Here is a 25,984-nt window from a genome sequence, read left to right on the forward strand (position 1 = left end):
CAACTAATAGCCCTGATTTTTAAAATAAATGAAATAATTCAACCATACAGAAAAATACAGAAGACAATGTGAGGAATGCTGAGCTTTATCAAATCATATTTGTCACTTTAAATAAAACATAGACACAGGTAAATCACCTCTCTAATCTCATTCCTCTGCCTGCATCCCATGTTGATTTCTATACTATAACAACATCTATATATAGTATATTTTTTGTTGTTCAGTTGCCAAGTCATGCCTGACCCTTCATGACCCCATGGATGGCAGCATGCCATGATTCCCTGTCCATCACCATCTCCTGGAGTTTGCCCAAATTCATGTCCATTGAATTGGTGATATACAATAGTATTTGAAAATTTTCAAACTTGAGTAAATTGTGACAGATTATACATTTTCTCTCCTAAACTGCGTTTTACCTTAAAATTAGAAACTATTAGTAGTTTACTTAAAAGGCTAAATCCATGCTTATAAATGAAGTTCCAATGTAATTTATTTTCTTGAATTGTCACTGTTCAATTTTAGTATTTATATTATTGAATATTCATTTTAAGCAAATACCATTTATTTCCGATTTATTCAGTTCTGCCTCTTGTTGCACTTATAGCATGTTCTTAACTGCTCTTTCATATTTCTATATTTATTTTTTTCATTCTGGGTAATTAACTCACATTATCTTCTAATTTATTCATTCTTTAGTTGTGCCTGGTCTGATGGTAGTCTTATTTTATTGCCTTTTAAATTTTTATTAGAGATTATTTCTTCATATATGAACATCTGAATTATGTTTTTTTTTTAAATATGCTGTCCCCTAAATTTAATCTTGAGTAGAATAAAATTCAGATTGCTGATTTTGCTAGTGTTGTTTCATTTTGAAATTTACTTACTATTTTTCATTTCCTTTATAATCTTGGTATGCAGGTTTATTTTGAGTAGTAAGACTTCACTTCTTTCTCTGTCTTTCTTCTCTGGCTTCCTCTCTTCTTCCATGGTCACCTACCATTATGCAGTAACTTTAGAGTTGCCCACCTCCTATACTTAGGCTTCCCAGGTGGCTCAGTGGTAAAGAATCTGCCTGCAATGCAGGAGACATGGGTTCAATCCCTAGGGTGGGATGATCCCTGGAGCAGGCAATGGCAACCTGCTCCAGTATCCTTGCCTGTGAAATTCTGTGGACTGGGGAGCCTGGTGAGGTATAGTCCAGGAGGCCGCAAAAAGAATTGGGCCACAACTTTGTGACACACACACGTACAGATACACACACACACACACTCTACATTCAGCCCTGAGAATCCCCAATTCTAATGATATTTCAAAACTTCATCCTTGTCATGTTATTGAAGAAGTCATTGGTCAATTTGCTGAGCTAGAGATTTTGATTTTGTTCCTGAAGGCATACTACTTCTTATAAAGCTGTAACCTAGGGCATTAGGTGAAAAGCACAACACTATTATTTTTATTATTTTATGCATCTGTGGACTTGATCTCAGCTCTAGATATAAGCAAGGTGCTTGATCCTGTGTCAGACTTGACCTGTGTCACTTTTAGCCTCCGTTTCCTACAGAGAACAGCTCCTGCAAAGTTGGGTGCAGCTTCAGCACCACACACTGCTTTGTTTCTCTTTTTCATTTCTGATCTCTATTCTTGTTTTGAGCTCAGCTGTTTTCTTAATTTTCTCTTAAATTCTATCCAAGATTGCTTTGTGTTTGTATCAGAGGAAAGCATCAAAGATGAACTTACCATGCCATCCCAAACTGCCCTCCACTAACAACCTATTCTTGTTCTTTGCAACTTAAATTAATGGCAGATGTATTTTAAATGAAACCATGGCAGGAGCAATCAAAGGCTTTTTACCCACTCCATCTCTACAATTCTTTTAATGACACCAGAACAACATCTTTTATTTAAAGTTTGACAGCTCTTATTCACATAATTTTTAAAATTGTATTTCTGTGTCTCATGTACACACCCACTTAAATCTAGAACTCTTGCTTATATATAGGACATATGTAAATAAAAATCTTAAATTTTGTTTAGAAATATGTTGTACTTTCTTTTAAAACCATCATTAAAAAGCTGCCAATGTTTTCCTCTGAGAATTGTGCCTCTTAATCCACTTCAAGAGAGCTGCTTTCAAGCTCAGTCTGATTAGTCTTTTGAGATAAAATTCATACAGCAAAACTAGCCACCAAAAGTTTTATATGTTTAAATGAATTTTTTTTCATTTAAATTTCCATTAAAGCCATGCTAATTTTTAGAGCTTCTATGTTTTAAATGAATCCAACTATCTTTCTTATGTTAGTTAAGTAGGAGGGAAAAAAGTCCTAAAACTATGAGTTTGCCTGAAGGAACAATTGGATGATAGAGTGGCTAAAAGAGTTTACATATGGATTTTATCCTAAGTGGAAGCCAGTAGACACAGGTAGGAAGCCCAGAGTGTGTGTCTGAATATTCTAGGAGAGATGAGACCCTGGGGAGTTCATGAACTTAAAGCCCCAGTGCTTATGCCCCCAGGAACCTGGGTCGGTGATGATTCTCATCATTCAAAGTTTCAATACTTTGAAGGGCACAGATAGACCCTTTTTTCTGAGAGGAGTGACTGCAGTCAGAGGAGGTGAAATGGCATTAACCTTGTATGTGTGCTGCTGAGAGGATTTTAAAGATCTCTGTTTTGGTAAAAGCCTCCAAATGAAAAGTGAACCACTTCCATGACATGAGTGCACTTAGCAAGCATATTGGAGAAGGCGATGGCACCCCACTCCAGTACTCTTGCCTGAAAAATCCCATGGATGGAGGAGCCTGGTGGGCTGCAGTCCACGGGGTCGCTAAGAGTTGGACACGACTGAGCGACTTCACCTTCACTTTTCACTTTCATGCATTGGAGAAGGAAATGGCAGCCCACTCCAGTGTTCTTGCCTGGAGAATCCCAGGGACGGGGGAGCCTGGTAGGCTGCCGTCTATGGGGTCACACAGAGTCAGACACAACTGAAGCGACTTAGCAGCAGCAGCTAGCAAGCATAATTTGGACAGAAACCTAGGGTTACGAGTTGGGTTGAGATATGGTAAAGAGTAAAATTTTTTTATAAATCCCCAAAGTAAAGCATGCTCTTTATCTTTTTTTAATAAGGAGAACCTACATGGCTAAGCTAGATTGATGGCAATCATAATGATTTATATTCTAAAGGAAGAAGCAAGATTGACACAGGAAATCAAATAACTTGTCTGAGAGATCATATCTCAAAAGTGGAAAAGACCTCTGGTTAAACATTCAATAACAGAAACATGACTTTTGGCAATAAAGAAAAGCACGACCATCATATAGATGTTTCGGAGATATAAACAATGTAACAATTTTAAGCTATGTTTTCAGTGAGAAATGGTTTAATGATCTAATGTTTCTATCCAGTTGTATACATGCTGTCTTTGATAATGAACCGGGAAGGCAATGGCACCCCACTCCAGTACTCTTGCCTGGAAAATCCCATGGATGGAGGAGCCTGGTAGGCTGCTGTCCATGGGGTCGCTAAGAGTCGGACGCGACTGAGCGACTTCATTTTCACTTTTCACTTTCATGCATTGGAGAAAGAAATGGAAACCCACTCCAGTGTTCTTGACTGGAGAATCCCAGGGACGGGGGAGCCTGGTGGGCTGCCGACTGTGGCGTCACACAGAGTCTGACATGACTGAAGTGACTTAGCAGCAACAGCAACAGCAGCAGCTGATAAGTCAGCGATAACCTTTTATTTATCCTCTTGGTGTCCAATGAGATAAAACAATACCAGAATGGGGTAGTTACACGTTTGAAAAAAAATTTAATGTACACTTATCTTTAGTAAGGAAGAAAGGTAAGTTTTGCAATCAAAACAATTTATATAAGCTATGTATTATTATGCAATATTCCATCTTTTAAAACAAACTGTTACAGAAAATAAAAAAATAAGTTGTTGCAGAAGAGAAAATAATAAATTAGTAGATAATACATACACTGGCACTCAGACACTCACACACTTAACTTCAACTTACTGTATATACAACCCAATGTTGAAAACAAATTGCCCTATATAATGTACACACTCAACAATGCTGACTGATTGAATTAAAACATTCTTAGGAAGTACAGGAAAAGGAAGTTTGAAAATGAAGTCATTAAGTGGATGTTTCATTCAGCTCAGACAGAAAATGCTTCTGAAGTCACAGCGCTGCAGTTGTCTGCCTGTCAACCTTGCTTCTTAAACTCAAGTCTGGAAAAAAGGGATGTTAATATTTGTTGTTATTTATCTACCCCTAGAGGAACTCAATGTTTTTCTTTAATATTTATTTTGTATAATGTGCTAGAAAGAAGTACTTTCAGCACATAAACTGTCTTGCTGTGTGGACATAAGTACAGTTAGATGAACTGTCTATCGTGGGGGACAGAGACTTTAGTCCTTTGCTCAATTCACTGTCACAAAGGCTTTTGAAGGAGTTTGCCTCATACACTGGGCTGTGGTTCATTCTGTGGGGAAGGAGAGGGCCTTTCATTAGAATTGTGAGGCTAAAAATAAAGCTTGCATTTCTTTTTCTTATAGGAATGCTCCAGCAGGCTAAAGCAAGTAATATCCGGTGCTGAATTCTGTAATGTTATCTGATGGATTTCTTCACAAAATGCTTACTCCCTTCCTTTCATTGCTGTAATACTTTCCCCTTTCTCTACCTCTTACACTTTTTAATTTTCTTCTTACAGAGATTATTCACACAGCATTTGTATCAGTCTGAATCTCTACTGAGACTTCCAGGACAAGAAATCAATACATCTTTAATATTTAAGCAGTTTACAAGCAACAATTAAATTTTCATTGTTGTCATAATCTTCTAATTTAAGCACACTGTTCTGTAAATCAGAAAAAAATAAACCAAGTATTTAAAGTTAAATACTTGGTTTAAAATAAAATAAGCCAAGTATTTAAAAATACTTATGTGTAAAAGTATTTTATATGTGTTAGTGAAAATAATATAACCAAAACCCATTATAAAATGCTCATTATCTTACTTTAAAGACAATGGCTAATTAATGTTTTGAAATGTAGCAATTACATAGAATAAAAGCTTGATAAAAACATGGTCTGCTTATTTAGTCCTATTTTGTATTTAAAATTGCAAATCAGAGCATGTAACATTTGTGTTTTCGTTGTTACAATGATGTGCTTGCTCTTAGGACAAAACAAAGTCAGCTTGGCTACAGAACACTGCAAGTTCTGATTCAGTTGTCCAAATTCATCTTTCATAACTCTTAACTCTCTCTTGCTCCTTTATGATACAGCTATATTGACATTTTGCATTCCTTAATGTGTCATGCTTTTTCTGCCATAAAATTTGCATTAAGATATTTGCATATATCTCTTCCTTTACCTTTTTTCTCCCCACCCGTAGGCAGTTAGAAACTTCTTTTCTTCCAGCTCCCAAATAAATACAATTCTTTAGCAACAGGTCCTGACTTATGCTGTGTTGGACTCAGCTGTTCTCTTTAATATTGCATTGTTTTATTTCATTCACAGACTTCACTGTTGTCTAAAATCTTTCTTTTTTCATTCAGTTGATTTAACTATTAATAGGTCTTGTCACTAGAAATGAAAATTCCACAAGATCAGGGGGCATTTTTGTCTTATTCACCACTATATTCCCTGAGTCTAGAATAATAAATGACATAAAATGGCACATGTTCTATAATTTAATTATAGGAGAGTCAGGTGGGATTAGATAAAAAGAGAAAATGCAAAATAGTGTAGCTTTAAAGATGAGGACCATGTCCTGATGTTTTTTTCCTTGAAGAAGTTAAGTAAGCTCTCAGTAGAAGAAATTATATGTTCAAGCATTTATTAACTACTCTTTCACACATCCCACAAAAGGTTAATAAAACACAAAGTTAGGGAAAAAATGAACCTCTTGCTTTGAAATTGATGAGGAATCAGAGATATTTTGTGCTCTCTCTATACTCATCTACTCCTGTTAGCACAGTAGCTACTTGCAAAGCACATGGAAGCCAGTAAAGAATGCACATAGACGACCAAAATATAAATATCTGGGTAACAGAAGAAGTGATGCTGAATCTTGGACTAATCATATTTTAAGGAATTTGTGACCCAATGAGTCAAGATTAAAGAACAGAATCTACAATAAAATGGCAACAAAGAAATCGAAAAGTGAAAGTGAACTCACTGAGTCGTGTCCAACTCTTTGTGACCCATGGACTGTAGCCCACCAAGCTCCTCCGTTTATGGGATTCTCCAGGCAAGAATACTGGAGTGGGTTGCCATTTCCTTCTCCAGGAAAATAAATCGAATGGGTTTAAAAAAAAAATGAATAGCTAAAAATATCTTTAGCAGTCCTTATTTCTTGAATTGTTTTTCACTCTCAATGCCATACATCCTATATATATATCTACAACACCAACACCCACCTTCTATACTTCTCCCTACAGGTCAGAAACTGGACCACTTTCCTAAGCTCCTTTAACTGATGGGTTGGTTCTAGTTTAGTTACATCAATGAGAGGTACTCTTAAGAAATTTGAAATGTGCGAGAGGGAAAGAAACCCTTATTCTTCTCCAGCAGGTAGATATACAGGTAGATAGAGTATACAGTTTCAGTGGCTTCCCTGTGAGCTCCAGCAAATGCTATATTTTGCTGATACCAGAAGCTAGCATCAAGTTTCTTTGTTTGCATTTTCTATGTTTATGAAAGCTAGCAATAGCTCTTTCTGAAAGTTGGCACCAGCAGTAGCTCTTCCTGATTTCATTTTATTAGTGGAAATACCTATAGGAAAGAAAATGGGACCAGGGCTGGGAAGGCTAAGAAAGTCATTAGATCATGATGCAATTGTGAACCAGAGTTAAGGGGAGGGATGCAAGGGTGGGTGGAAGTGCCCAGGGAAGATTAAACACAGCCACTGGGAGTCCTCTAACCAAAGTCAGCTATTCTGAGGAGTCCTATGTTACCTACGAATGAGGCTTCCCTGGCATTCCTGTGATGGAGTTCAGAGGAAGTAGCTGGGGTCCTCCAACAGTTAAGTTTCAAACAGTTGGAAATCTTCCAGGTGCATTCTCATGGTCATGGTCATCACAAATAGTCACTCAATTGTCTTTGGTCTCTTTGCCTTCATTTGACAAAGGGCAATGAAATTACTTATCCTATCTCATAGGGTCTCAGTGAGGAACCTATGAGTAAATTCATGTCAGAATATTGAAAGTTAGAAATGTTCCATAGCCAATAAAGGGAAGAATTAGTGGAAAGGGAGGATAGATAACTTTTGGATATGATCTAACATGCTATGATAAAGTAATTCCCTATGGAGCAAAGAGCTATGAAAACAATTAGTACTTCAGACAGTGCTGTTTTGCCAGTATTAAGAGAAGCTCATCAGGATCCAATGCAAAGACAAAAAGCAGCACCACACGATCGATGTCTTGGTCTTGATATCAAATCTCACTTGTCTAGCTTAGCATCTCAAACCAAGAAAGAAAAACTGTCTTCAAAGGTCAGTTCTCAGAATATGCATACTTCTTAAGGCCATCAGTATTTTCCAAACTGATTTAATAGCTAATTTAATAACTGTATTATTCTGCTGCTTGTTAAAACATAAGGCCTTTGTACTTAACTATTAACTGAATAGTCCCTCTAGAGGTGCATCCTTTAGAATGCAATTCTGAATTCTCTGCTTCTTCCCTTTTTAAGATTAGAAAGAAGCTATGAACATAAAATTTTGCCTTAAGAATTGAAAGCCCAGAGAGAGAACAAGACGGCAGAGGAGTAGGTGGGGGTCGAGTATATCTCTCTCCACGGATACATCAGGAATACACCTTCACACAGAACTGCATGCAGAACACCAGCTGAGAGCAGACAGAGGTAAATGACCAGAGAAAAAGAATGTATAGAACCATGCGAAACTCAGTACGACGAAGGAACTAGGGGGAAAAACAGGAGTGTTAGTAGGACTGCACCAGCCCTCGGTAGGTGGGGAACTGAAGCAGCAGTCTGATTCCCAAATAGGGGCAATTGTCTGAGTCAGAGGAGAAACATTTAAGGCTGAGAGTGAAGCAGCTGATCTGTGGCAGCCTAAATGGAATAAGAATCAGACAGTCCTTGTCGCAGCCAAACATACCCCGGAGAGGGACCCAGAGTTTGGGGATGGTGGAGCGATCCCAGAGCTAGGGCTGCTGTTGAGATGGATTGTGAGGAGGTGAGGGAGGAGATTGTGGTGGGAAAGGCCTGTGGAGGAAAGCCGGGCAGCCATCAAAGCAAGACGATACTGCTGAGTCATGGGTAAGGGGGTGGAGCCATCACAAGAGCCTCTGTCTCCCCTCATGCCAGCATCCGCAGTTGAACAATAGAGAGGCTGGCCCATCAAACGCCTGACACACTGAACTACAGAGCAGGACTCCACCCAGGGTGCTCCTTTAAGTGACTGACGCCCTGAACTACAGAGTAGGACCCCAGCCAGGGTGGCCCCTCTATGTGCCTGACGCACTGAACAACAGAGAAGGACCACAGGGAAGGGAGTCCTTTAAGTGCCTGAATAGGAGGAACTACGGAGAAAGACTGGCCAAAGATCACCAGCATCTGAACACCAGCTACAAGAGGCTCTGTAGCTGGTAGGTTACAGAGATTCTGAGGGCCATAACTCTTGAGGTGGAGGTAGTCCGTGTCCCTGCACACTTGGCACCGCCAGGGTCCCTGCAAGCCAAGCAGCTGCACCACCTTCACACTTAACTGTCACTGGGGCAGAGCTGACATAGCCAAAAAGATTCTTGCATCTAGGTGCACAGGGTCACTTCGGTAGTGTCTGACTATTTGCGACTGTGTAGACTGTAGACTGCCAGGCTTCTCTGTCAGGGAGGGGGGGTCTCCAGGCAAGAATACTGGAGCATATTAGCTAATACTGGTTGCCATAGCCTTCTAGAGCACTATATTTCCTGCTTCCCTAGCCGCAAACTTCCCTGAGTACCTGGTGCTGCCAGAATCCCTGCGACCCAAGCAGCTGCACCACCTCCACACCTGGCCCTCACAGGGACAAACCCAAGTCTTCCAGGGCAGCCTTAGGAGCAAATTCCAGTGGAAGACCCACATGTAGAGGAGAAAATAAAACCACAATTGAAACCCAAAGGCAGTGTAGCTAAGGTAGAAGACCTAAAACCTTATCACCAGCTGTACAAGCTGCAGATTAAATCCACACATCCAACTAGGAAGACTCTGTGTCTATGGAATATGTAAAAGGTCATTGAGAGCTCCCACAAAAGAAAATGCACTAGTTCTGATAGCTGTGGACATTGGTGGCAAGAAACATAGGATGACCAGATTAGAATCTGAGCTGCCGCCACAGCAGGTCCAGAGATCAGCACAGTGTTGGACGGCATCCTAGGGAGGTGAGGTAGACTGTGACTCCCAGTGAGGGAAAGGACTCTGACAGCAGCGACTCAAGAAAAGGATTTGTCATTCTTAAGTTTTGACTTGTTATGTAGATTATTTTGGATTTTTTTTCTTTTTTACTCCCCTTCCCCTCCCCACCCCCTCCGTTGTAGTTGTTGATTTTATTGGCACTATGAAATCTAATTAAGTTTTTGAGATTTTTTTTCTTTTTTATTCTCAGTCACAATTTTTATTGTTGTTATAAACCTTTTCTTCTATGTTGGGTTTTTGCAGTTCTAGGGAGTTTTTTGTTTGTTTCTCTTTTTTTAATTTTAATTTTTTAAATGTATTATTATTTTTCTACATTTATTCCTTTGTTTGCTTCTCCTACTGTTCTTGTCCCCTTGCAGGTAATCTTTAATATATATAAATCATCTTTATCTACCTCTATTTAACTTTGCATCTCTATTCTTTCTTTTTTTTCCTATCAACATATTTGTTAGTTTTATGTTCATTGCTTTATTCCCCAATTGGCACCTTGCTTTAATTTTGTTTTCCAGTTTGTGCTTTAGTTAGTTTTGTTCTGGTAGACATAATTTTTGGTTCCCTTTATTCGCTGAGTCAATCCATTGTACTTTATTTTTGTTGGACTGTTTTGACATTGCTCATGGGTATATGTGTATATGTATATATTCCATTATTTTAATTATTATTTGCCTGATTTTGTAACTGCCATTTGTCTAGGGTTCATCTTTGGTTTCTCATTTTTGGATATTTGTTTTAATCTCACTTAATGCCCTAACAAGCCACTTGTGGAATCTTCATTCCTGACCAGAGATCAAACCCTGAGCCTTTAGAGTGGGAGCACTGACACCAAGACCCTAGACTACCAGAGAACTAACCCTGGGGAGTATCAAATAATGGGAACTCACACAAATGAAACCATTTGAACAAAAGACCCAGCATCACCCAACCACCAGTAGCACCCTGTGCAGGATGCCTCATCTAAACAACAAACAAAACAAAAATACAAACCCAATCATCAGCAAACAGGATTACCACTTCACTCAGCCTTGCCCATCAGAGGAAAAGCAAACAAACAAACAAACAAAAAACTCAGCACAATCACACCCTTTAGGAAGCTTACACAAACCACTGGACCAATCTTTGGAGGGCAGAAACCAAAAGGAAGAAAGAATTCAACCTTTAAGCCTGGGGAAAGGAGACCTCAAACACAATAAGTTTTTTAAAAAAGTAATGAAAAGGCAGAGAAATACTAATGAAGGAGCAAGCTAGAAACACAGAAGTCCAAATAAATGAAGAGGAAATAGGCAAACTACCTGAAAAAGAATTCAGAATAATGATAGTAAAGATGATCAAAAACCTTGAAAACAAAATGGGGAAAATGCAAGAATCAATTAACAAAGACCTAGAAGAATTAAAGAAAGTGAAGTCGCTCAGTCGTGTCTGACTCTTTGTGACCCCATGGACTGTAGCCTTCCAGGCTCCTCCATCCATGGAATTTTCCAGGCAAGAGTACTGGAGTGGGTTACCATTTCCTTCTCCAGGAGAGCTTCCCAATCCAGGGATTGAACCCAGGTCTCCTGCATTGTAGGCAGACGCTTTACCATCCGAGTGACCAGGGAACATACAGAGGCAAACAACACAATTAGTGTAATTAAAAATACTCTAGAAGGAATCAATAGCATAACATCTGAAGCAGAAGAATGAATCAGTGAGCTGGAAGATAAAATGGTGGAAATAACTTCTGAAGAGCAGAATAAAGTAAAAAGAACGAAAAGAACTGAGGATAGTCTTAGACACCTCTGGTACAATATCAAACGCACCAACATTTGAATTATAGGGGTCCCAGAAGAAGAAGAAGAAGAAGAAGAAGAAGAAGAGAAGAAGAAAGGGTATGAGAAAAATTTTGAAGAGATTATAGTTGAAAACTTCCCCAACATGGAAAAGGAAATAGTCAATCAAATCCAAGAGTCACAAAGAGTCACATACAGGATAAACCCAAGGAGAAACACAGCAAGACACATACTAATCAATCTAACAAAGACTAAACACACAAAAAAATATTAAAAGCAGCAAGGGAGAAGCAACAAGTAACATACAAGGGAAACCCCATATGCTTAACAGCTGATCTTTCAGCAGAAACTCTGCAGGCCAGAAGGGAGTGGCAGGGTATATTTAAAATATTGAAAGAGAAAAATCTACAACCAAGATTACAGTGTCCAGCAGGATCTCATTCAAAATTGATGGATAAATAAAAAGCTTTTCAGACAAGCAAAAGTTAAGAGCATTCAGTACCACCAAACCAGCTTCACAAGAAATGTTAAATGGACTTATATAGTCAAGAAATACACAAGAAGAAAAAAAGATCTACAAAATCAACCCCAAACAATTAAGAAAATGGCAATAGGAACATATATATCAATAATTACTTTAAATGTAAATTGATTAAATGCTCCACCAAAAAGACACAGACTGGCTGAATGGATACAAAAATAAGACCCATATATATGCTGTGTAGTAGAAACCCACTTCAGACCTCAAACACATGTAGACTGAAAGTGAGAGGATGGAAAAATATATTCCATGCAAATGGAAGCAAAAGAAATCTGGAGTAGCAATCCTCATATCAGAAAAAAAAATAGACCTTAAAATAAACAAGATTGTATGAGATAAGGAAGGACACTACATAATGATCAAGGGAGCAATCCAAGAGGGAGACATAACAATTGTAAATATCTATGCACCCAACATAGGAGCACCTCAATACATAAGGCAAACAATAGCAGACATAAAAGGAGACATTGACAGGAACACAATAATAGTAGGAGACTTTAACATCCCACTCACACCAATTGACAGAGCCTCAAAACAGAAATTAATAAGGAAACACAAGTCTTAAATGATACATTAGGTGAGATGGATCTCATTAATATCTTCAGGACATTCCATCCAAATGCAGAAGAATACACCTTCTCAAGTGCACATGGAACATTTTCCAGGATAGACCACACCTTGGGTCACAAATCAAACCTCAGTAAATTTAAGAAAATTGAAATCATATCAAGCATCTTCTCCAACCTCAACGCTAAGAGACTAGATATCAATTACAAGAAAAAATTTGTAAGAAAAACAAAAGCATGGAGATTAAATAACATGTTTCTAAATAACCAACAGGTTACTGAAGAAATCAAAAGAAAAATAAAAAATTTCTAGAAACAAATGACAATGAAAACATGACAACTCAAAACCTATGGGATGCAGCCAAAGCAGTTCTAAGAGGGAAGTTTATAGCAATACAATTCTACCTCAAGAAACAAGAAAAGGCTCAAATAGATAATCTCAGTTCAGTTCAGTTCAGTTCAGTAGCTCAGTCGTGTACAACTCTTTGCAACCCCATGAAATGCAGCACGCCAGGCCTCCCTGTGCATCACCAACTGCTGGAGTCCACCCAAACCCATGTCCCTTGAGTTGGTGATGCCATCCAACCATCTCATCCTCTGTCATTCCCTTCTTCTCCTGCCTTCAATCTTTCCCAGCTTCAGAGTCTTTTCCAATGAGTCAGCTCTTTGCGTCAAGTGGCCAAAGTATTGGAGTTTCAGCTTCAGCATCAGTCCTTCCAATGAACACTCAGGACTGATCTCCTTTAGAATGGACTTGTTGGATCTCCTTGCAATCCAAGGGACTCTCAAGAGTCTTCTCCAGCACCACAGTTCAAAAGCATCAATTCTTTGGCGCTCAGCTTTCTTCACAGTCCAACTCTCACATCCATACATGAACACTGGAAAAACCATAGCCTTGACTAGATGGACCTTTGTTGGCAAAGAGCTGTTACATGAGCTGAAAAGTAATTATCTACAATCTGTCAACACAATAGAGAGCAAGGAGGAGGCTCATAGTTAATATACCATGGTAACTACAATTTGGATCATGTTATTAGCAACCCACTCCAGTGTTTTTGCCTGGAGAATCCCAGGGACGGGGGAGTCTGGTGTGCTGCCATCTATGGGGTCGCACAGAGTTGGACACGACTGAAGCGACTTAGCAGCAACTAATGGAAACTGAAATCCATGCATATCAGCACTATGCAAAGTGAGGACTGTCTGCATTAGGAATAGTGGTGATTTCCTAGGGTAATGAAATTATTTTACTATATGGACCAGTGCTGTCATAAAGAAATATAATGAATTGTTACTGTAGGCCATATGTAATTTCAAAAACTTTACTAGCCACTCTAAAAGTGAAGAAACATAGGCAAAGTTAATTTTAAGAATATATTCTGTTTAACACAATATACCAAAAATATGTTAATTAAATATGTAGTCTCTATAAAACTTACTAGTGAGATATTCACAATCTTTTTTTATTCTAGTCTGAAATTCAGAGTGCATTTTCAATTTGGACTAGCCACATTTTAAGTGTCTATGTCACGTGTGGTTAGTGACTACTTTATTGGACAACAAAAATATAAATTATTTTCCCCTCCTTCTCTTGGATTTTCAAGAATGTATGTCAAACAGAAAGGCTACTCCTTGTTAAGTGCATTTGACATGATGGCACGGATACTGGGAACTAGTCAGGCTCCAGTTCCTGGGCCCTTGTTTAATATAATTTATTCTTCATTTTCCTACTTATTTAAACTTACTTTATTTTGCTACATTTTGTACATATTCCTAAGTCATTTGTATCCTTTTCAAAATAAAGTAGGACATAAATTAGAAAGTATATATAAAATAAAGTGTAGCATGCATTAGAAAGCACATAAAAATATATCCAGATCTAACTTAAACATGATTAAAACCTTAAAATGTTGCTTCTGTTGAATGGGTAGGTGTACCAAAACCACATTTAATATATCTCATCATAAAAGTATTGCATCTTAGACAGTATATTGGTAAAAAATAAAAGGGAGAAAGAAAATATACAATAAGGGAGGAAGATAATGACTTAATTTCCACTCTCATTTTTTTTTTTTCAGTGCAAAATGCTGGTAAATGGGATCTAATAATTAATGCTCTGAGGAATTACATAAACAGAGAGAATATTATTTTCTGAGTCCCTAGATACACAGAGAATCTAGAAGAACAGAGATTACTTTCTGAGGTTTTAAGAACATTCAGCATGTTATTCTACCAAATCTTTAAGTTTCAGAAAGAAGACTGGAAAATGGGGTTGTTTCCCAATGTCGTCATTGTTGAACTTAAATTCTTGTAATCCTGAGCTTTCTCTTCCTTCCTGAGAAAATATACTCGTGTTCATCTTATCTGGTGTATCACTTTCTGTACACTATAAGTTTCTTAAGAGCATACATGATTCTAATATACTGTTCATTCAAATAAGAAGCTGTCTTTTGTATTCTCTTCCAACAAGGTATAATTGTTTTTGAAATATTAAAATGTTTGCTATGAATGTACCTTATTCATATTTTGAGGATGTGTAGGTCTCAAGCTTATCTTGGGAGTAGGAAAAGAGTGTATACAAAGAATTAGTGTAAGAGTCTCACAAGAAGCTATATCATTCACACAAGAAGCTATATCATTCATATAAGAAGCTATATACATTTTGGTTGCCCAAGGTCGAATATCACAACACCAACTGAATTATTTTAATAAAGATACATAACTTGTATCTTGTGGATACAAGTTGTAGATCAGGACTTTTGGTTGCAGAATGTGTGAAATTAAAATGAGCCAAAATTAGCCTAATGGGAGAACTATTGACTCATACAAGTGAACAATAATAAGGGCTTCGGGGATGATCGGTCACTGTAGCCCCAAAGCCACTGGACATTTTTTGTCACTCTGTCTGTTTATTCCATTTTTTCCTTTTATACCAGTTTCATTTAACATTAGAATCATGGTTGTTACTGTCTTGCCTCATGTTTTCCAGTTTTGATACAAGAAAGGCAATGGCTCTTAGTATCAACTCAAAATCACTTTTCATAAAACTGAATTCTGGTTGGGTCTTTGTGCAAACTACCTGGGCAAATCAGGAAGAAATGTTGCAATTAATACTCTAGTTTGGGTGAGGGAATAAAGAGTAAAGCATGACCAGGGAAGTGGAGTCACTTAAAAGATGATGACACCTCCTACCTGGAGGTGTCTGAATGAGATAGGAACAGATCTGCAAGAGCTGGTAAGAGAGGCAGGGGAAGGGTGCTATTACTGGAGAAAAGAGTTGTGTAAATATTTTTCACTATAATATTAAAGCACTAGATTTTTTCCACATTTTTGTCCAGTTGTTCTGTGCTCTTTGGAGATAGCTATAACCTAACTAAATGACTTGTCAGTCTAAATGGCACATTTTTTAGATATGAGGTATCACAATAATGGGAAACTGAAAAATGAAAAATATGACTACACATGTTAGAAATTTCATTCAGGTATGAACAACAGAGGTTCATTAAACAATAACTTAAATAAGAGTTTCTTTTTTTACATTAAAAACAGCCAGGCATGGATAAAACAGAATGAGCATGGCAGCCCCATCTTCCTTAGGGAACCATATTCCTTTAATCTTTCTTGCTCCACTATTCTAGTTTTTCTAAAGTCCCAAAGAATTGCTCCTTAAGTTATTTGCTAGAATTTGGTTACATCATTATACTTAGCTGCAAAGGAACTTTGAAAATGATGAATTTTTAACTAGATACTGCTGTGCCAAAAAAGATCATTATTCTGTTACTAAGAATAGTTGATAGAATTTGGTGATCTCTGCCTCAATTGAGCAGGCAAAGTCTGAAAGCACTTTAAATATACAACAGACTCAGAATGTATAAATGATAACAATGTTATCCTTGTTTTAAAATAGTTTCCCTTTTAAAGGCAAAACCAAATATATCTATATCTATCTATCTATTTGCAGTTGACTCTTGAATGACATAGGTTTGAACTGCATGTGTTCATTTATATTTTATTTTTCAATAAATGCTACAATACATGATCCACAGTTGGGTGAATACAAGGATGCAGAATTGCAGATATGAGGCCTGACTATAAAGTTCTGCCCAGATTTTTGATTGCATAGGTGTGGGTCCCCTTAGTCTATTTCAAGTACAAGGATCAATTGTATATATGTGTATGTATATAGAGATACAGCTACACATATAAATATAGATGATATTTAAGAGTAAGACTTTGGAGTTAGAAGAGATCTTTTTTCTAATATTGATACTCATTTACCAAGTAATGCATATATGTAAAACAGAATAATCTATTTTGTCTATTTTGGAAAGAAAATTAGTAGCTATCTCATCTCACTGAGTTGTTAGAAATATGGCTAGCATCTTGAATAACATTTGAAACAAGTTCATAAGTTTTAATTTTAATATTATTTCAAAGTTAAAAAGAAAAGCTGACCATTTAGTTAGTCATTCAATTAATTTATCCTTTTCTGTGTAATAAAATAAATTGATAAGAATATCATCTGGAAAGGGGTAATCTAAAGCTACCAAATGCTTTATGATTATTCAAAATCACATAATATTTCATTCAAATTCACTCTTATATCTATCCCATGTATTTAGAGATTTTCATAGGGACAGTAGTAATATTACATTTACTGCTTAATTTAGTAAATGAAAATAACATAGTTACTTAAAAGTAATTACAAACTCAGTGCTAAGATAAATGCACTTACCAAGCAGAAACTTATTTTTTATCATGTCCAACAGATAAATTAATTAGATTTTATTTTTAATTCTTCAATATTCTTAGCATAAATTATTGATATTCTTATAAAATTTGCTATAGAATATATTGAAATACAAGAAGTTCCTCAGCTAACTTGACAGAAGCTATAAGGAAAAGGTAAAATTAATTCAAAAAACTTTGTTTGATTAACTGTCCTTGCTAATGCACTGCAAGATGTACTACCTTCATCCCGTGGAAATGCATCAAGCAGCTTAATCAAGCTATATTCATTGACTATCATCAGATATCTTTATGTTGTTAAAGTAATTCTATGATATAAATGCCATCCCCATAAAGATTTGATATTCTCTTTCCTCTTTAGGTAAAAATGTTAATTGGAATAAAATGTAATGGAGAAATAGAAGATGAACAATGTGGAGCTGACAAATGTTTAACTTCCATTTCTCTGAAAGTTAAAAAGGTTCATATTTGTAGAATTTGGTGACTTATATGGAGTAAATACTCCCACTGTAAACAATTTTCATCTATCAAATTGATAGCTTTCAAATTTCCTTGAAATTCACTCATCAGTTCTTGTGATGCAGTACAAGCTGGCTTCAGCAGATCAAATAGATTAACACCATAGTCAGTCACTAAGATGCTATTCTTCGGAACTCTTTATTCAAATGGGTGTTATCTTTCCTTTTCTCCTTTGCCTTTAGCTTCTCTTCTTTTCTCAATTATTTGTAAGGCCTCCCCAGACAACCATTTTGCTTTTTTGCATTTCTTTTTCTTGGGTATGGTCTTGACCACAAGCTCCTGTAAAAGGTCACAAACCTCCGTCCATAGTTCTTCAGGCACTCTGTCTATCAGATCTAATCCCTTGAATCTATTTGTCATTTCCACTGTATAATTGTAAGGAATTTGGTTAAGGTCATACCTGGATGATCTAATCGTTTTCCCTACTTTTGTTCAATTTACCTCTGAATTTTGCAATAAGGAGTTCATGATCTGTTTGTTCTACAGTCAACTTCCAGTCTTGTTTTTGCTGATTGTATAGAGTTCTCCATCTTTGGCTGCAATGTGATTTCAGTATTGACCATCTGGTAATGTCCATGTGTAGAGTCTTCTCTTGTGCTGTTGGAAGAGGGTGTTTGCCATGACCAGTGTTTTCTCTTGGCAAAACTCTGTTAGCCTTTGCCCTGCTTCATTTTGTACTCCGAGGCCAAATTTGCTAGTTACTCCAGTTATCTCTTGACTGCTTACTCTTGCATTCCCATCCCCTATGATGATAAGGACATATTTTTTTGGGTGTTAGTTCAAGAAGGTCTCGTAGGTCTTCATAGAACCATTCAACTTTGGCATCTTCAGCATTAGTGGTTGGGGCATGGACTTGGATTACTGTGATATTGAATGGTTTGTCTTGGAATCAAACAGAGATCATTCTGTCATTTTTGAGATTGCACCCAAGTACTGCATTTTGGAATCTTTTGTTGACTATGAGGGTTACTCCACTTATTCTAAGGGATTCTTTCCCACAGTAGTAGATATACTGGTCATCTGAATTAAATTCACCCATTCCAGTCCATTTTAGTTCACTGATTCCTAAAATGTTGATGTTCACTCCTGCCATCTCCTGTTTGACCACTTCTAATTTACCTTGATTCATGGACCTAAGTTTCCAGGTTCCTGTGCAGTACTGGTCTTTACAGCATCGGACTTTACTTACATCACCATTTACATCCAGAGCTGGGTATTGTTTTTGCTTTCGCTCCATGTCTTCATTCTTTCTGGAGTTATTCCTCCACTCTTCTCCAGTAGCATATTGGGCACCTACTGACCTGGTGAGTTCATCTTTCAGTGTCCTATCTTTTTGCCTTTTCATTCTGTTCATGGGGTTCTCAAGGCAAGAATATTGAAGTGGTTTGCTATTTCCTTCTCCAGTGGACCACATTTTGTCAGAACTGTCCACCATGACCCATCCATCTTGGGTGGCCCTACAGAGCATGGCTCATAGTTTCATTGATTTATACAAGGCCATTGGCCATGTGATCAGTTTGATTAGTTTTCTGTGATTGTTATTTTCATTCTGTCCACCCTCTAATGGCTAGGGTTAAGAGGCTTATAGAATCTTCCTGATGGGAGAGACTGAGTGTGGGGGAAACTGGGTGCTGTTCTGATAAGTAGGACCATGCTCATTAAATCTTTTATCCAATTTTCTGTTGATGGGTGGGGCTGTGTTCCCTCCCTGTTGTTTGACCTGAGACCAAACTATGGAGGCTATAATGAAGATTCATTACCTCCTTCCTCCTGGTTCCTGATACACACAAGGTTTTGTTTGAGCCCTCTGAGCATCTCTGACACACATGGGGTTTGATTCTAAATGTGATTTTCTTACTAGGGCTTCTCCTTTCCCCTTGGATGTGGGATATCTTTTTTTGGTGGGATCCACCATTCTCCTGGGGCTTCCCTGGTGGCTCAGTGGTAAAGAGTCTGCCTGCAGTGTGAGAGAGCCGTATTCGATCCCTGGCTTGGGAAGATGCCCTGGAGAAGGAAATGGCAACTCACTCCAGTATTCTTGCCTGGAGAATCCCATGGACAGAGGAGCCTGGTGGGCTACAGTCCATGGGGTCGCAAAGAGTCGGACAGGACTGAATGACTAACACTCACTAACATTCTCCTATTGATGGTTTTTCAGGAGCGAGTTGTAATTTTTGAGTTCTCGCGGAAGATGAGTGCATGTCCTTCTACTCTGCCATCCTCACAGTGCATAGAATTAGATAAGACAATGTATGCAAAAGCTTAGTACAACACCTGACATGTGAGGTACACGGGGCACCCACCATGTGCCAGACACTGTGGAAGGCACTGGAGATTCAACAGTGACTCACACAAGGTCTCTGCTCTTATGGAGTTTACATTCTTGAAAACCTCCATCAAACTGGCAGGAGTAGCTGAAACCCCACCTTTCCCAGTCAGCAGAACCCCCACACTGAAACCTCAACATAAATCAAACAGTTCCTTGGGCAGGGAATGTCTATGTCAGGCAAGAATTAGAGACCAGCGGTCAGTAGAGCCTTGGTGCCCATCGCCTCACCAACCTGGTTGGGAAAACAGTGGGCACCTATATATGGGCCACTCAATCTGGCGGAGGAACTCCAAAAATGTGAGAGCCCACTTACTAGGCAACTTTGAAGGCTGGCTCTTGGGGGACATGGAGGCTAAGCGGTGGAATTAAAAGCTAGCTTGAGGCAGCTGACAGGTGGAGCACACTGGACTTTTCACGTGGGTGGGGCTGAGTGCCTCTGCCAACCTTCAGGCCTCCACAAACCTTTCGATGCCTCCGGCCCGAGGGTCCTACCCAGCGCCTCTGGGAGGGAGCTGGTCGCAAGGGATCCTGGGGCAACTAGGACGCAGGAACTCACTGCCAGACGCCCTCTTCTTTGTGGAAACAGCTCTGCAAGAGAGCTACGGGTCTCAGGTGGGCTGCCATGTTTGGAGTACCATCTTTGTTAGGTGCGAAGGGGTATTGGGTTCCTGGTTGGCCAGCACTGTCCCATCCCTTCAGTTGAGGAAATGAAGGGTGTAGAGATTAAGTATTCAGCACATAGTAGGTTTATGGAATGGAGGAAAGAGAAGGAAGTGAGGGAGGCCTGCCAGGATTCCTCTCCAGCCACAGCCTAACCCTCACCCGCTGTCTGAAAAACAAAACAAAAAACAATTTACTTCACATTTTTTTTTTAAGTAACAAACTAATAGAATGATAGTGCTACTAATTTTTAGATTCTTGAATTGTCTTTTATTTCTCCTACAAAGGAGCATAGTATTTACACGATATTCACTATAGAATATTTCTGTAGCTACAACATGATTAGTAGGTAACCATTAGCAAGTAAATTTTATTTGCAAAGCTGAAAATTATTAAGTATTTTATAATGTTCTTGAGGTCTTTAGTACAAATAACTAGCTTATCATATATCAAGAACTCATGGATCTTTTTAAGTGTTTGGAAGTACACTGCCTTAGGAAATAATGTCTACATATGGTTTCTGTCTCAACAAAAGGTACTTACTGGAAGGGTAATTTTCCTTTGCTAATTTACATATTAGCAAAATATGTAAATTATTATAAAGCAGCTTGAAAAAGGATGGTTTTTGATTGAAAGTTATTTTTGGCAGGAAGAACATTTGATTCTTCTTTACAAATTAACTTAAAGAATTTTTAAATGAGCAATACGTTTTATTTTCAAGTAAATCAATTACCAATTGTGAAGAGTACAAAGTATTATTAATTAAAATATGTATATTTAAACTAAGTTACATGCTGTTTAGATTTGTATAGTATTTTACTCTTAAATAATAGCTTGTAACCAGATATTCCTTGGATAAACATGTGCTTTTCTATTTTTTGGAATTGTTGAGCCAAGATAACCATGAATTTAAATGCAAAGAAAGCCCTTTATGAGAATTTTTAAATTCAGTTTTTTTAACTAGGTGTAAGCTGTTTAAAAAATACCTTATTTCATTGTTTCCTTCAAGTTTTATTGAAACATAATTCACACACAGCACTGTGTAAGTTTAAGGAATACAGTATCATTATTTGAGTTACATACACTATTCAATGATGTTTAGTGAACATTCATAATCCAAGGAAAAAAAAAAAACAAAAAACATTTTTTCTTTGTGGTGAGAACTCCCAGGATTCATTCTCTTAACAATTTTGATATATGTGCGCGCGCGCGCGTGCGCGCGCGCGCGTGTGTGTGTGTGTGTGTGTGTGTAGCAGTGTTAATTATATCATGTTGTACATTACATCCCTAGTATTTATCTTCCAACTGGAAGTTTGTATATACTGACTGTCTTCATTTAATTCTACCTCCCTCACTTGCCACTTCTTGTAAACACAAATCCAATCTCTTTCCCTGTGAGTTGGTTTATTTTTGAATTATAATTGACCTACAACTTTATGTTAGTTCCTGGTGTACAAACTGTGATTCAATATTTCTATACACTTTAAAATGATCAACACAATAAGTCTATTTACTATTTGTTACTATACAAAGACATTGCATTATTATTGATTATATATTCTCTGCACTACATTTCATACACACGACTCATTTATTCTGTACCTAAAAGTTTATACCTTTTAGTCTCTCTCACCTATTTTTTCCATCTCCTCTGGCAACCACTTCTTTGTTCTCTGTATCTATATAGACACTTTCATTTGTAAAGATAGATTTAAAAATATAATTGTCGATGGTAAAACTAACATGTTGTTATAAAGTCAGCTAAAGCATGTATGACTAATTGTGTGTCTTTACCTCAAAGCTGATTTGGCCATAAGGTCTCATAGGTAGTAGGCTCGTAATTGTTGGAGGAGTCAGAGAAGAGGGGAATTAGGCACAAAGAGTGAAAGTACAAAGCAAAACTTAAACCTATATTCATTTTGTGGAGGCCTACGTCTTAATTGACATAATTGAAAAAAAAATCTGAGATTGTGCAAATAACAATAGGCCAGTTTCTCTAGAAAATAAAATGTAAGGCAATAAAAGGCTTTATCTGGTTTCAACTATTAGTAGACTTGTTTCTGCCTCACAAGTGGAATTATCTGCCAAAAACAAGTCATTGTCCTACCTATTATACAACTCTTTGTATAACACAATTCATAATATGTTTGGCAAATCATGTTATCAAGGCTTATGAACATTTCATGTTCTGTTCCCTTAAGAGACACTCAATAAATAACTGTTGAGCTGAATTGAATTAATCAAGTTGACGAAGTTCTTAGTTATTCCTTTTAAAGGTTTTTTTTTTAACAGATTATTATCTTCTAAGACAAATACTGATCATTAGTCTACCCCAAAGTTGGTTCAAAATTTTCTATACTTGTTAATAAAAATTTAGATGACATTAAGAGTGAATGAATCAACTTTGAATAGCACTACAAGTAGTAGTCTTATTTCTGGTTGCTTACTTTGCTGACTTCAAACATCTGATCACTCCAGAAAACTCTTTCCAATCCATTATATAATTCATTATATACTCTATCATTATAGAATATAATTAATATACAATAGGTTATAATATGATACTCAGGTGTATTTTTTTATTTAGATGTATTTGATAGTTCAGTTCAGTTCAGTTCAGTCGCTCAGTCGTGTCCGACTCTTTGTGACCCCATGAATCGCAGCACGCCAGGCCTCCCTGTCCATCACCAACTCCCGGAGTTCACTCAGACTCACCTCCGTCGAGTCAGTGATGCCATCCAGCCATCTCATCCTCTGTTGTCCCCTTCTCCTCCTGCCCCCAATCCCTCCCAGCATCAGAGTCTTTTTCAATGAGTCAACTCTTCACATGAGGTGGCCAAAGTACTGGAGTTTCAGCTTTAGCATCATTCCTTCCAAAGAAATCCCAGGGCTGATCTCTTTCAGAATGGACTGGTTGGATCTCCTTGCAGTCCATGGGACTCTCAAGAGTCTTCTCCAACACCACAGTTCAAAAGCATCAATTCTTCGGTGCTCAGCCTTCTTCACAGTCCAACTCTCACATCCATACATGACCACTGGAAAAACCATAGCCTTGACTAGACGGACCTTTGTTGGCAAAGTAATGTCTGCTTTTCAATATGCTATCTAGGTTGGTCATAACTTTCCTTCCAAGGAGTAAGCGTCTTTTAATTTCATGGCTGCAATCACCATCTGCAGTGATTTTGGAGCGCCCAAAAACAAAGTCTGACACTGTTTCCACTGTTTCCCATCTATTTCCCATGAAGTGATGGGACTGGATGCCATGAACTTTGTTTTCTGAATGTTGAGCTTTAAGCCAACTTTTTCACTCTCCACTTTCACTTTCATCAATAGGCTTTTTAGCTCCTCTTCACTTTCTGCCATAAGGGTGGTGTCATCTGCATATCTGAAGTTATTGATGTTTCTCCTGGCAATCTTGATTCCAGCTTGTGTTTCTTCCAGTCCAGCGTTCCTCATGATGTACTCTGCATATAAGTTAAATAAGCAGGGTGATAACATACAGCCTTGAAGTACTCCTTTTCCATTTAAACTGGATCTCTATTAAGACCAAAGATCTATAAGGTGCTGAGTTTACTGATCCTCCAAAAAGTCAATGATGCACTGGTTTCATAGTAGAAAGATAATGAAGTAAGTTGGAAATATACTCTTCAAAATTATAAGCTAGGAAAACAGTAACTCTATTACCTTGACTGTGTCAATTTGTGTTGTTCATACTGCTTCTGATATATAAAATTAAACTTCATTAGTGCTTCTCAATTTTTTTTTCTTGTCATGGCATGTAGAAAGTGGTAATATTTTTATGGTTTCTGGTGCTGCTAAGTCGCATCAGTGGTGTCCAACTCTGTGCGACCCCATAGACGGCAGCCCACCAGGCTCCTCTGTCCATGGGATTCTCCAGGCAAGAATACTGGAGTGGGTTGCCATTTCCTCCTCCAATGCATGAAAGTGAAAAGTCAAAGTGAAATCTCTCAGTTGTGTCTGACTCCTAGTGACCCCATGGACTGCAGCCTACCAGGCTCCTCTGTCCATGGGATTTTCCAGGCAAGAGTACTGGAGTGGGGTGCCATTGCCTTCTCCAATTCTTATTGTAAGCTAATGCAAACTGAAGGGAAATGGGAGGCTTCTCTAGGGAACCCAGTGTGGGTAAAATACACACAAACATGTACACACACATATTTAATAAGCATGAAGTAAGATTAAAGTTGGCTGCTGCCAAGATCTGTATCTGCCAGCAGCTCCCCGCTACCCCATGGTCACCTTCCCCATCAGCCTTAGCTCAGCCTGCACTCACTGCTTCCTGGGTTTCTTGATGCTCTTCTAGCATCTCATCAGGCCCATTATACTCACTGGGCAGTTGAACCCTAGGTAGTTGAAGCTATGATAGATGTTAGATAGGAGAGCTTCTCTTTGGGCCTTACTAATAGTAAAGGAGGGCAGCAAATTAATTCATTCTCTTTGTACCTATTCACTATGGGTTTTATCTTTAGACTTCGTTGATCAGACTGTCTTTGAAAGAGATTTGAACTTATTTACAGACAGAGATATAAGATGAGACAGCTATAGGCACTTAAGCTTCACTTTGTCCCTAAGGGAACAGAGGGGATCAATGTCTTGTAATGTGTTTGTAACCCCTTCCTGGGACCCGCATAAGGAAGCTGTGAATTATTCAATGGCAGAAATTACACTGCATCCTAAATTAACTATTTTTCTGGATTCCATAGATTATAACAGTTGAGGAAAGTTTGTGTGTAATCTGGAAATATGATGCTTATAAGTTATCATTAGACCACTGCAATTAATTTAAATACAATTGTTATAGTAGGGCAGCAAAGCCAACAAATTATATAAAGTTTAATTACTTAGAGTCAAATATACCCTCATCCATTCAGATGTTCAAAAAACCAGGTAATATGCAGTAACACAATATAGCATAACAAACCAGATGAAATGCACTAATAAATAATGTTAAATTTACTAATGACCAAGTGTATATCCCATACCATGAATAAAAATGATATTGACCAGTGGCCTCAAAAATGTTTGTAGCTTTTGTTGCACACTGTAATCATTCAGGTAGACTTTTTAAAGACTAATTAATTCCAGGGACTCATCCCAGAGTTTGTAACTGAATTGGTCTGATGTGGGACTCAGGAATATGTATTATTTAAAGTTTACCACATGATGCTAACAACTAACAATTGAAAACCACTGCCTTTGTCTTCTATTCTATTGTCTTTCTCTCTCCACCAGGAAAAAACCAGATAGTCTCTTATGTCTTTTTCCTGCAATGTTCTGATCGCTCTGGCTTTAGAATCCCTTTTTCATGTTCAATGACATACTTAACTATGCAGTAAAATGGTTTTTCTTTTTCTCAATATCCTAAGTATTGGCAGATACATAATCCCCCGATGCCTAGTAGGCTATCAGAG

This window comes from Bos taurus, chromosome 11 (genome assembly GCF_002263795.3).
Source record: "Bos taurus isolate L1 Dominette 01449 registration number 42190680 breed Hereford chromosome 11, ARS-UCD2.0, whole genome shotgun sequence".
NCBI classification, from domain to species: domain Eukaryota; kingdom Metazoa; phylum Chordata; class Mammalia; order Artiodactyla; family Bovidae; genus Bos; species Bos taurus.